The following is a 13,996-nucleotide window of genomic DNA, read 5'->3' as shown; positions in this document are numbered from 1 at the left end:
TACAAAATAACTGTGTGTGGCATCATCAGAGTCATTCTGCTGACTGTTTTGAGGGCTCTTCATCATGGTGGACTTCAAGGTCTTTGTCCAAGAAATCCAAAGTGCTCACACAACAGAACACACTTACATTTGCCTTTGAACATTTTAAAACATGGGGATGAGTTTTGAACGGGCGGTTTCATCAGGTGAGACCAAATTTGAGCTGTTTGAGCACATGGATGCTGCTTTTATTTGCTGAAGGAACAGGGAGGCCTTCTCCTCCTTGGAGTTAAACATGGTGGTGGGAGCATGATGCTGTGGGACTGTTTTGCTGCTTCAGGGTCAAGGAACCTTGTTTGGGAGCAAGGGATCATGAAAAAAGATTATTTTGACATTTAAAGTATAAATGTTACTCTCACTTTACGTTGGCCACTGAGGTTCTAGACCCGAAGCATATTGTATATTAAAACTGTTGGTCCATACAGTTTACATCCATATAGGTACATCAATTCAAGAAGTCAGTTATGTTACTCTTACTTGGTTTTAAAGTGATTTAGTTGCCCGACCATAACCCAGCTTAACCCTAAATGTTTTTGGTTTTTTTTGGAGAAAGAGAAATATGAGAGGGGTGAAAAGGGACGACCAAAAAAAAGCTTTCAAAGTTCTTCTAACACACACAGTCTGTTAGATTCTCTCTAATTTAAGAAGATCTTAATATGATCCCAGAATGGAAATATATGAGGTGTAGTAAGAAAGCTATTAAAAGTACTTGTCACACTTGAGTTCACACCCTTTCTCTTTGAAGAACTCGTCTGAAGTTCACGAACAAGGCACAGCTTCATTACAACTTTGCCTTATTTCTACACACAAGAGCAAATTATTAATATCTAAGGTTGACATACAGTAATGTACTTGATATCATAGAAAGCATTCTGTTAATTAAATTATGTTTTGAAGTTAATAATCCACTGTTCATACACAGGAGTAGAGCCAAAGAGTTGTTTGTGAGCAGTGTAGGAGATAGAAACTAAGTTTTCTGCAACATTCTGGGTGAACTTAAACATACATTATATGTATTTTTATAGTTTTGTAGGTGTTGCATTAGCACTTGAGTTGAAGCAAAACAAAGCATGTATAATCAGAATTAGAGGCAGTGGAAGTCCAGAATATCTCAGATATGAAAAAGTGATTTAAATATCTAATTTTGTAAAACAGCTATAGGCTGTTATTCAGATTGTATAATAAGCTGAACGGAAGATAACTATCTCCAGTATATCAAAGTTATAAAAAAGCTTTGTGTGCGTGTGTTCATCTCAAACACACTTGGGTCCTGCAATGAGAAACAGAAAGAGCATGGGAACTGGTTCTTATCGATACTGAGAAAGGCAGCACTTATTGGGAGATAGGATATTTCAGAAAAGTGGGTGTGTGATGATGTAACTCTCCCAATTTTCCATGTTCCAAAAAAGAAGTAGTTTGTATTTAAATGCAACGCAGTTGAACTTTTATGATTGTTAGAGGAGATTAGACGGTATCACCAGAAACTTAAAATCACACAATGTCCTCTCAAAGTATGAAACACTTGTGTGACTGACATTTCATTTGAGGAGGTTAGTTTGTTCCTCAGGTGCTGTAATATAAATTATTTTCCTTATAAACATGGCAACAAGGCCAGCAAAGTCGGTGTAAAACATTGTGTCAGAGCTTAGCAGCATCTTAAATGTTGCCAAGGAGTGGTACACTTAGTCGAATGCTGAAGTCTAAACAGTATCACTGCTGAAAAGCCAAGCTGCCTGGGGCACAAATATTCCTAAGTGGCTTGGTATAAACGTCAGCCATATATCCCGAGATACAGCAGTGGAAGCAGCTCAAATAAAACATTTAATTAGAAGGCAGGCCACTAGCTTTTTCTGATGTGCCCAGATCCAAAGGCTATCATTTAAATATCATTAGCGTTCATGCCATCATCTTAACCTGCTCAGAGTGCAAGGGATCAGTAATGACATACAGTGCTATCTTATTGCAGTCATATTCACATCACTATCATGTTCACTGATGACAGTTTTACAGAACCAACAAGAAATTTGACTGTAGGAGGACTAAGAAGGCACGTGCAAAGTCATTTGTAGGGTGGAAAGTTAGAAGGTATTGAAAGACACACTTTCAATATAATATTTGCTGACAAACCTCTGCATTTGTTTTCCACACATGGGAGCCAATCAGTTAATCAGCATGCTTTTTTTTTTAATCCAATCAGCTGCTTTTGTTGCCTAAAGCAGCTGATGCCAACATCCAACTACAATTCTTCTCACCATGTCCGGAATTCAGCATCCACTCAAAATCCCTGTGATAATAAGAGAGCTGAGCTGTGACATAGCTCTCTGATTATGGGGTCAGTTTTCCTGTTCACTCAAGTGGCCTAAACGTCGGTATTGAACGGAAACAATGAATAATTCAGAGCACAATTAATTTTCCTTACTATATAGATGAGTTTGAGAACTCTGAGAGCAGCGTGACCCCAAATTAACCTGAATTACAATGATTTTACTTCCATTCATAGACCTTAGATTTACCAAGGCAAATGACAAAGGAACACAAGCTCTACATTAAGCCTAAAGGAGCACTTCTCCAATTGTTCATATTCACAGCAGTAAAACAGTCAATGTTTTAATCTTGACATTCTGCAAAAGTATATTTAAAAATGAAAAGGGTTATGCACCGACGGTTATTTCCAGCAGATTTTACTGATCTAAAAAAACTACAGCCACAATTACAATTTTGTAATCATGCAATAATTATGTTGTGACAGCATATTTTTTGAAGGAATAAAGTGCTGCTACTAAGGGTAAGGAGGTTGCAAGGAGGTGAGTGGGGTGGTTGAAGGTCTGTGCAATAAGAGATTGGATTTAGTGAAGTAAAGCAAGAAAAAAGAAAATCTATTATAACAACGGTTCTGCGGCAAAGGGTTAGAGAAAGATCGTGTTTTTGTTTAAATTTTTAATAGAAAAAGAGAAAACTTTCCCTGTGTGCATTTACTGTAAGTGATTTGTTAAGTATCAACAGACTCGTCATTTACAGTTCATTTAATGAACATTATATGGTCATTATGTTAAATGATATAGTGTAAAAAAAAAAACAGGAACATGGTTGCTATTAAGCTCCCCACAAAAAATAATTTTTTGATTGCAGTTTGTATAGTTGTATTGTGCTCATAGCTATTTGTCTTGTCTTTTGCTGAAATGCAAAGAAAAACAATTAAATAGCTAAATCTCTGCAAATCGCATCACAGTTTTCTGCCATAAGCTGCTAAAGAAATCCCTGCGGGAGTTACGGTCAATCCGCTTGGCTATGAATTTGCAGCCAAGGGCCGTGTTTTAGATGTGGGGGAAATATTACGTTCTCTCTGCGACAAATCATCACATGTACTGTATGTGTATACGCATCTATTTTGCTGGCAAGCATATAAACAAAACATAAACCACTGCAGCAGGTCTATGAATAAATTTACGTACTGCATTCCATGGAATTGCCACGTGTCTCATGCTGCTTTACTGTCGGGATTTTTATCCTCTTAGAAATAAAACCAAAAAAACTTGAATGTTAAGTATCTCTCCAAAGTGTATATATACATATAAAAACATGCTGATCCTGTTTAACAGCAGATTAGAGGCAGGCTTGTTCTGTGCACGGTGTGTTCATGTATGATTTATCAATGTAGAAAGGAATCCTTGAATTTGCAAATTAAGCCGGGTTTCTAAGAGCTCTGGTATATTCTTATAAAAATCACAGATCAGTCTACAGTAAAGCTGAAGCTCACCTCTCAATAAGTGAAGACAGTTTATATTATCACGTCACACCCATCCGCTGGCTCATGTCCTGTTCAACAGCTGCAAAGCAAGGACCAGACACAATTATATCAGGACAGGTTCCTCCTTTCACCCGGTGTCGAAGGGTTAAATATCAGTGCCTGCTTATCTTGTCTGCTGTCACTTTGCACGCTGATACACGGGCAGGCTGGGAGTTTTATGCTACTACTACGGTGTCTGGTCAACCGATTCACGTACCCCTGTGGTGTGTGAAGCCATTAGTGGTTTATAGTCATGAGCCAGAGGCAACGCCGGTATTCCTGCGACTTCTCTGAGTCAGACAAAGAGGAGGCATCGCTGTCAGGCAGACATGAATGAATCACAGTGAGGGTGACGAGAAAAAGCCGCGCAGGTTGCGATGACAGTTGAAATGTTGTGGGCACTGTGTCGACTGGAGGTATCCCTGCAGGGCTTCGCCACTTGACAATTAACTGCAGCTTAACTGGCACAGCATCCACACACACAAAAAAACAGGAATATTTAGTATAATGAGTATATTCTATGCAAGCTGTCTTCCCTCTGGTTAAAATCAGAAACCCACTCGTGCTTCCTCCCACGCAGAGAGTGATCTCAGCATGTTATCACCTCACACAGTGTTTCAGACCAGCCAAACAATTACTATCAGTGGCATCTGGAAAACATCTGTCTAACCCCCTTGTGCAGCAGAATTCATAGCTTTTTGATTGTTTATCAGCTGAAACTGGAACTATGTTTTTCTTTTTCTTTTTTTTCTTTTTCTTCCCTCCAAGATCTGAGGAGAGGTTTTCAAAGCAGACAAAGATGAAGGGAATTTTTCCAAAGTATTTTTGAAACAAGCGGCGTCTACAGTCTACAGAAACGTTGTGAAATGAAAAATCATTCAGAAGAACGCTGAAGGCTTCAGGCTGTGTGCATAAATTCTCGAGTTTCTTCTTCATAGTCTTCATTCATAACGGTTGAGATATGCGATTACAACAACATTTGATCTCAAACTCTAAATACAAGCAACACCAATAGATAACAAACTTAATTAGTGACATTCAGAGACAGCCTTTTCCATTTCCGCTCATTTTTGGATGATTTTCAGTGATTCACTTAACGACAATATCTGGGTGAAGACTAGAGGTTCACTGAGGTGCTCAAGATGGTAACAACAACATGTGCAAGGCAAAGCGGCATATCTGGGGCCCTTGTCAAAGTGGTATTTTTTATTCATTTACACACCTCTTTTAGGCAGCGGCTCGAGGGTCACAAGTAATGAAAACCTAGTCTGTGTGGGCTGTTGATGTGAAGTGAAATGTGTTTGATAGGGTCTGCAGGGATCCTGTTCAGCACAACCACTAACGGATTCTACTGAGTGCCAATCACATTGGTGCCAGCAGGAATCCCAACTGTCCTGCTGAGGTGCAACTCCATGACTCATGCAATCAATGCTGGCTTAAGTGCATTGTGAATGTCCAGTGGCATTGATGGGTCAAGCACACATGGCCTTACATGGCTGCTATAGGATCAAATCTTAAACTCAAACAGAAATGCACTTAGAAACTATTTATTTTATCTCATTTGTTATGCTTTGCTCATTTATTAATCCAGTGGCTACCATTTGTTTTACTTATTCACTTACTTCCCAGAGCATGTACTTACTTACTAACTAAAAACAAGATGAATCTAAGGAAATATCACAGATAAGTCAGGTGAACATTGAGCTAGAAGGCTTGGCAAGAAAGGAGAGAATGGGATTTCAGAGGGACAGGTGAGGTTGTAGGGTCACAGGCACCTCCAAAGTGGATTTCTGTGTTTGTCTGGAAGGTCTGTAATAGTAATAGTAAAAAAAAAAAAAAAAGAACACTCCATCTCTGTCTCTGAGTGCTTCTTCAAAGGTCACTATTCACAGCATAGTAATAATGTGTTTTAATGGACACCAACACAGGCTATGGGGCTGTATTGTGTTTGCAAGACGCAAAATGACAGGACTGAAAACTGTGATGCGCTCACCCATGGTTATATTCAATTTCATTCCAACCAAGAATGGAGTCTCCATGTTGGTTATGGCAACAAATGGACACTTTTTCTCACCGAGAGCCCCTCAACCAGTACAGCATTAACCAAAGTCAGTATCGGCACGGCTTAGCAGGTGTCCACACACCGCTTGCAAGTCATGAAACACTCCCCTTAGCACTCCTTTCCATTTCTAGTTGATATGCTAAGAATGTCATGTTTATGTTTCTATCCTTTGGGGGCATCCGCAATATCTTTACTTGCAACAGCACCAAAAACAATGAAGTCGAAATCGCCTGAAATAGAAACACAGCCAGAAACAGCCCTGCATACAAATGTGTGTATACTCACTGCAGATTTGTGTTTTTGTTTATTAATACTCTATGCCAGTGGAGCACATGCAGATTAAAGACTAATTGTAACCTGGGGAAGCTGGAAATAGAGGTGAGAAAAAAATAGAAACAATATCAATGAACTGATGAAAAGGAAAAAAAAAAGAAACCTCACTAAAGGCTGCAAAGGGAATCTAAAGATCGGAACATGTGGTTTATTTTAGGAGTTGACCCACAGCAGAGAAAGGGAGAGATGCCCACAAAGAACCACAATAGGAAATTATTAAAACAGATTACATACATATGCAGGTACTTACCATCAAATGAGTCATAATAAATAAGCAGGCTAAACCATGCAAAGTATTCTGATGGTCAAAGTATGAGACAGAGACAGAATGTATTCCTGGCCCTTATTTACACTAAGTACTCAAAGTGAGATTTTGTCTCATGCATTAAACTATTGTAAGTTTTTCTATGTAAAAATGCAAAATATGGGATAAGGGAATGGAAATGGATACGGGTACCTTCAGTACCCGATTCATCACAGCAGACCTACTGATGCAGCACTGCAAAGTTTACCTGATGAAGAGCAGATGTAATATCTGCAGCTATAGTTCAACAAACACACAGAGAGGAGTAGAGGATGTACACAGCCTAAGCAGTTATTGTGTTGTCCACCTGTTGCTATTTTAATGACATGATTGCATTGTGTACTATTTTAAGTTAATTTAAATGGCGAGTTGCTACCAAACATATTCCATAACATTTTTTTTTCTTCCCCACCAGACTATAAAAACTCAGGCCTGTGATGTGATACAGTCATGTGCCTTGTACTTTTCTCATCTGCTCCAACTGCCTCTTGAATTTGGTGAATTTGACTAGTGGGGCAGACACATTATAACCTTTACCAGTACAACAATAAAACAACTTGCAATTTCACAGGACTGCCCTTGCATTTCCAGCAGCTGCCTCCTGCTTATTACTATTATTGAAATCATTATTATTTTTATTTTATTTTATTTTTTTACATCTAATGGCTCCCAGCTCCGGTCTAGTGCCATTTGATTGCAGCAGCCAGTAATGCTTATGAAAGAGTCTATTTTTGAAAAGTCTTTACAGAAATAATCCAGACAAAAGCGCACCAAAAACCTCCCACATTCATTCTACTTTGGTAATTCAATCATTGGTCTTATTGTTGAGCAGACGCCATCAGGTTATTTTGTATTCCCACAAACACAGCTCCTATGCTCTAGAGCAGGGTGAATGAACATTTGCGTGCAAGTTCAGCAGTAAAAAAAAAATGTTAGTGCTCCATTACTTAGCAGACATACACAACACTTACTGTAGCAGCAAATGAACTGTGTCTGGGCTCATTTACATATGCAATCACAGTTAATTCACTGATTATTCAAAAATTTGGGGGAAGTACTAATTTGTAGCCTTATTCAATATTCCTCAAAATGTTCTTCTGAATCATTTAAAACATACAAAACAGTTACAACTTCAGATTTTCTAGTTGGAGTTATTATTTTGGACCTGAAACATGTAACCTCTGACCCATTGTATTTGGAAGTGACATATCACCTCAACTTGGTGTTCGCACAGGAGCCTCGTTCCCTGTCAGAGGCAGGAACTCCGGCTGAAACTGTGAAATTACACGGAGCCGAAATAAGCCAAAGCAAAGACAAGGAAAGGTTGGATATGAAAACTGTTCATTAAAGGATGAGCAGAGTCAGAAATACGTGTACATGTTTTTTTATTCGACCCAGGAGAAGCCCTGAGACCAGTGTGCTTGATTTGCAGTTCCCACTGTGAGAAAGGATAACATGTCTTAACAGAACCTTACAGTACAGGAACAAGACTGTCAAACAGAACAAGGAGGTAAGGAACAGAAAACATTTCAGGTGAAATCACACTATCAAACTGTTCGACATCTAGTTTGTCTGTGCTATTAAACTGGTTGTGCTATTAAACAAGGACAGGATTTTAGCAGATTAATAACATGTCACAACATTCCCCTAACCCTAACCAAATGTTATTTTAACCACTTGAACACAGGAGCTGGACTTGTTTCTATGGTCTGATGGTCCTTTGCAGCCAACACCCCTAACCATCTACTTGTGACTCATACTGTATCTTTGAGTCATAAAGAGATGGGAGAAAATATCCTGCACCAGAAACACAAACATAATATTACATTAGCTACAAGCATATTCACGCTGGCTGTTGAATAACGTCATCTTTAGGAGCCAGAATTTTGGCCCTCGCACCTTTTCAGTCCAGCTTTCCTAGTTTCCTTTTCTCTGAAATCTGTTTGTGTAGATAGTTTTGTGGCATTTACAGCTTAAACACCACTGACTTAATCCATTGTGGATCTTTGAATGTGCAGAATCGCTCTGCTGCCACCGCATGCTGCCACTGAAATTAAATAATACACAATAGCTGCATTTAAACATACTTTTTAATAAGCAGGTCCCAGTCACTCCTGAGAGACTCAGCAGTTTCCTACTGGTACATGTGCAAAATCCGACAGGTTTGTCTACATGTGGGCACGTGTCAAGTCTGAACACACTGCAGCATTTATGCCCACATTCCACTTATAACTCCAGTGGTCCAAGCTAGCTCTTTATTACCTCTGCTAAATCAGAGGCTTTTTAAGAAAAAGGACACAGATGAAGAGTGTGGAGTTGTGTCTGCGCATTAGAGCATGCAAGAAGTTAGACGTCTTCTGGTATTCTGCCCCGACTCTGACAAAGCTGTGGTGCTGACATGCAGTAGGGGGCTGGAGTGTGGTGCTGGCATGGGGGAACAGTGTGGTTCCTGCCTGCAGACACCCTGTAGACCTGACTGCTGATTGCAGACAGAAGTTATATACATAAATGTCTAAAGTTGGCAAATTTATCAGTGTTGTCAAGCTCATCCATGTTGCACACTGTGTGGACACTAATGTATATACTGCAGGGTCTATTGGTTCCTGACAGTGTGTCACTAACTAGTAAATAAGAGAAGCTTTCTTTCATTCACAGTTCCTCCAGTGAACTTGATTTAACTTCCATAAAGCAAGCTACGGATTGAAAAAAAAAAAAAAACCCACAGTGCAGACCTTTGGCCTGAACAGCAGCTGTACTAAGAGCAGGAGTGTCAGTGGGCAGACGGAGGAAAACAATACTTAAATGAACCTCCGCTGCTGCTGCTGCTGCTGTTGCTGCTTCTCCCTTGCTGCTTCCCTTCTATGTGTAGCACTATACACGTTCATGACTCTGCAACCTAGCAACCAAATCCGCAGCTTATGCCTTTACATCATAAGTCCAACACCCACTATACTGAGCAGAATGGGAAGTTGGACTCCCTCTGCTTCTGTGATAAGGAGCAGTGAGTGTGAATATTTTGCATCCGGTCATCATTTGATATTTTTAATAGCTTCACAACTATTTAGCAGAAGTTTGTTTTGTAGATGACCTACACTCGCACCACGTCCATATAAATAAAGACTCATGACAGTCGACGAGATTGATGTGAAACGGCTTCTGTTCTCTTTGTCTTTCCCTGTGTTTTCTCTCCGTCCCTCCTCTTTTAGACACACACGCTCACACACATCCGCACACAGACACACACACCCCAGCACAATGAAGATTCTATTAAGATTAACCTGGGAGAAATTGTACAAATTGAAAAACTGAAACTTCATCTTCAGCTCCGAATAAAGCTCTCTATGCTGGAGTGTATCCCTTTATCATTTTGCTGAAAAGCAAGTCCTTAATTGTGGGGGTAATTTTCCTCCTTTAATCTTCAATCAAATCAAATATATTTGAAGGTCAAATATTAACAGAGCAGAAATCTGAACTGTTTATGTTTGTCCATTTGAAATTCAACGCCTTTTCCTAATGGAGACCTGTTTTTAAACCATAAAAATTGCACTTGAAACATTTTTAGCCAGTCATTCTTAGTTAGTACATGTGGAATAATAAAAAGCCCTTACATCTGTACTACGACTAAACTGTTATGACACATTGTAAAGCCACATTCTATGCAATTTATCTAATTACCATAATTATAAAAACGTGTATTTCACCTTTCAACTACCAGAGGCGGTGCCTTGCTGTAGCTGGGTTTACGTTTTAGTCGAGGGCTACGAGAACAGAAGAACAAATGTTACAAGTCTCTTCCATCTGCTCTTACATGCACATTTAATCTGTCTGATCCTCTGTATCTCGCCTTCCCCGCCTCAGACTAAGCTGACTCCTAGCACCAGCTCTTTGGGCAAAAGACGACTTCTCTTCAGCTGTACTGTCGACAGCTTCGGTGAAACATGTAACGACGTCAAATAGTGGAACACTGAATGTGGAATTCAACAAGCAGATGATTAAAACAACATGCAGGTTAGAATATTGATGAAGCAGGGAATCGCATTGTGGTTTGAAATTCTCTTTGACTTCACGTAGTGAAGCTGAAGCTTGTCGCACTCACTGTGTGGTTTCTGACTAATTTCTTGTTTTATAATTCTTGAAATCACTAACAAGCAACTCATTTACCAAATGCAGCCAGCGAGAGACAGCCTTCAAAAAGGGAAAACTAAATAAATAAATAAATAAATAGAGAGAAATCTGTCTTCAGACTTCAGACCAATCCAACAAACAAAAGCACCGTCTGATCTTTGCAAGCGCTCTCAAACCGTGACATTCGCAAGTCAGACTGATCTGTTCGCACAGGCTTTCAAGTGGCCGCTGGTTACTGTGGACACGGAGTGCTTAATGAGTCACTTGTCTGTCCTTGTCCTCTTCTAAATGACAAGTAAATAAACTTGTGGATACTATTTTAATTTGTGATATCGCATAAACACATTTCCCCCCACACATTTGTGTGTCGTGATCGCTAATTAAGAAATGAGCTCTTCTTTTTTTTTTTTTTTTGTATCAAAAGGCTGGAGAAGCAGCTGAAGTGCATAAGGTTCCCTCAAGGAAGGGGCAGGGAAGGCAGTCACTCAGACAATTCCTCACATTTTGGTAGAATTACGATTTGAACTTGCCAGGTCTCCTGCACACTTCCCCCACTCCCTGGTTGCAGCTGAGTTCTGTGAGCTCCTTGAGGCCTTGCTTTCAACTGAAGATTTTTCTATTAACTCGAGTCTCAGACAGCCTCCTTTATAACCGGGATGTGGAGGAAGAGGAAAAAGAAATTGAAGACACCTTTCCAGCCTCCACTGTTACCTCTCAGGGAACCAGTTGTACTCTATTAGACGTTTCATGAATGTCCATTAAAACAACTATCCAAACGCCCATGTTTGATGCTGGACTTGGAAATGGAAGTGACAGTCCCAGACTGGTGAAAGGTGTCTTACAAATCCTCATCTACTCAGCTAAGTTTGAGAATTATATTTTGCTGAGCCAGCTGCAGAAATCGTCTTCACTTCCCATGTGATTCCAGAGATCCCACAGAGCCCTGGATCCTGGTTTATGAGGTTTCGCACTTCATCGCTGGTAGGTTATTGTGGTGCGGCTGACACGTAGTCTCTCACCTTTGTGTTTCCCATAGGCGTAAGATGAGGGTCTAATTATTACATAACAAAAAGCTATAAAACTGTCACTCCAGCAGCTCATATTGGAAAATTCACAGTTTTATTGAAGACATTTCCCAGATGGTGCAGGCAGCAGAGACCTTAGTGTTGCCTCATTGCATGCATTTGTTTAAACAACTAGGGAGTTTGGCAGGCAAACATGAACACTTTGGCCCTGAGCACATATGGCTAGCACAGTTTCCACTGGTTTCAGGTCACATGTTGGTCTTGCTGCACATGCATGCGTAGCAAGCCCTAGAGAGTTGTGTCCAGTTTAACCGGGTGAGCAAACAGTTTAGCCAAGACAGCGCAGGCATCCTGTCCTGTGGGGACAGCCTATCACCTTGTTCCACCACCTGCTGCCCAGCGAGGAGTGCCCTCTAAAGACCCTGCAAGTTCAGAAAACAAACTGTCGCTGGTGTTCAACCTCTCCAACAAGCTGCGACCCCGGCTCGGCCGACTAGAAGAGCTCACACAGGCTGGTTATCCATCTTGCAGTTATGGAGGACGTGAAGAAGCCAACAACTACGAGTGATGAGTCATTAAATTAACATTTTTTCACATGTATGCATCACATTGATGACGACCCTGTTGTTCTCTAAAGGATTATACAGATTCAAACTTACTTAGAATAACATGTATGTTGATACTGATATATGTCTATATTTGCTGGAAACCAATTTAACTGTCCAGTTCTGATTCGAAAGATGTTTTTATTTATTTCTTTTTTTTTACCCAAAGCCTACCTAAGCCCACCTGTGCCGTTTTTCCATCTAGGGCAGGGCGTCTCAGTTTAAAGAGCTCCCACCTGGGATTTGACTAACTGTGTGTATATTCATCAGATGCACGGCAGTTCCACTCACCCTGCTGCAGGCAAGAGGAATATGAATTTCTCCATATGTAGATGACTGATTGTTATGTTCTCAGGAAAGGACACAGGTAATCAGGGACCAGGAGTATGCGTGTCCTTGCTGTCCCACAGCACCCAACTTGGTGTCTGCATTAATTTTTTCTTTTTTTTTGGTTGGTGACCGCACATAGTCACCATGTGGACAACAATCCTTTACCACTACTTATTCAATTATAAAAAGACAAGTGTCTGCAAGTGTCTCCTTGCTAAATCCACTGGGCCTGTTTACTAATTCATCTGTATCCTCAGTGACCTGATTGCTCTCTTACCTTGGCCTCTTGAGCTGACTGGCTGGTCTGGACAGGACCGAGACCACTGTTCCAAGCTAGTGGAGGGTTACAATTCACTGTTTTAGATTTATGTCTTGCCTTTACCTCACTTGTAAGTTGCTTTGAGCTACAGCATCTGCTAAATGCCTTGATCTCTTTCACTTTGCACTGATCACTTTGTGCTGCCTGTGTTTCGTATTGATAAAACTTCATTGGACGGGATGGATGCTGACATATTATGATGATGTGACCTTATCTGCTTGACTGACCTCTGTTTAGGAAGTTGAATAATTCCTATGAATATTCACAATATGTCAGATTTAACATGCACCATTGACTCTGGTTAAGGAAGAGATGTGCCCTGAAGCTTCAGCTTGTGTTTCTCCACTGACTTATGAAAAACTCTTTCCACTGGCATCCTTTATCTTTTCAACCTTTGTCCTATTTTATATTTTACAATGTTTATTTATTCACAATTCCAGCTTTAGAAAGTATTTTCTTCGGTTTGGCAAACTGTATTTGTTACTACCTTTACAATAAATACCCGCTGTGCGACCATGCTGTACAAAATGAAAGACAACATGCACAGACCTTAAGATTCACCCAAAAGTTCAACTGCGGTTCATATGAATCTTCAGCACCTGGTACCTTCCTAAAGCTCCTCTCTTTATGTTTCTTGTCGAGCTATGGCAGAGGCATATCTTCTTACAGTTTTTATTGCCAGAACAAGCCAGCTACTCATGTTATGCACTACAAAAGCTATTATATCTGACTTATTTTAGATTATATACATTTCATGCATGAGATGGTTTCTTTTGTCTTTTAGCATATCTCGAAATATATCTCTGCATGTAGGACAATTTATTAATTACACCTGCACAATCCAGTCCAATCCTGCAGCTGTTCCATGAATTCTCCTTCTACAAGGCTGTAATGTCTCAGTCTACATGTATATTATTGAGGACACGGTGGCTGCCGGGGCACATTTCATTAAGAGGCGTTTGTGTTTCGGTCTCTTCATTTACGTAAATGCAGTATAGCAGTAGAGTTTGTTTCCACAAAACTGAGGCCAAAGCCACAGTTTTGCTGTGACTGTGATGTAATCATTG

Source organism: Anabas testudineus, chromosome 22, assembly GCF_900324465.2.
Source record: "Anabas testudineus chromosome 22, fAnaTes1.2, whole genome shotgun sequence".
Lineage (NCBI taxonomy): Eukaryota > Metazoa > Chordata > Actinopteri > Anabantiformes > Anabantidae > Anabas > Anabas testudineus.
This window is presented reverse-complemented; position numbering follows the sequence as displayed.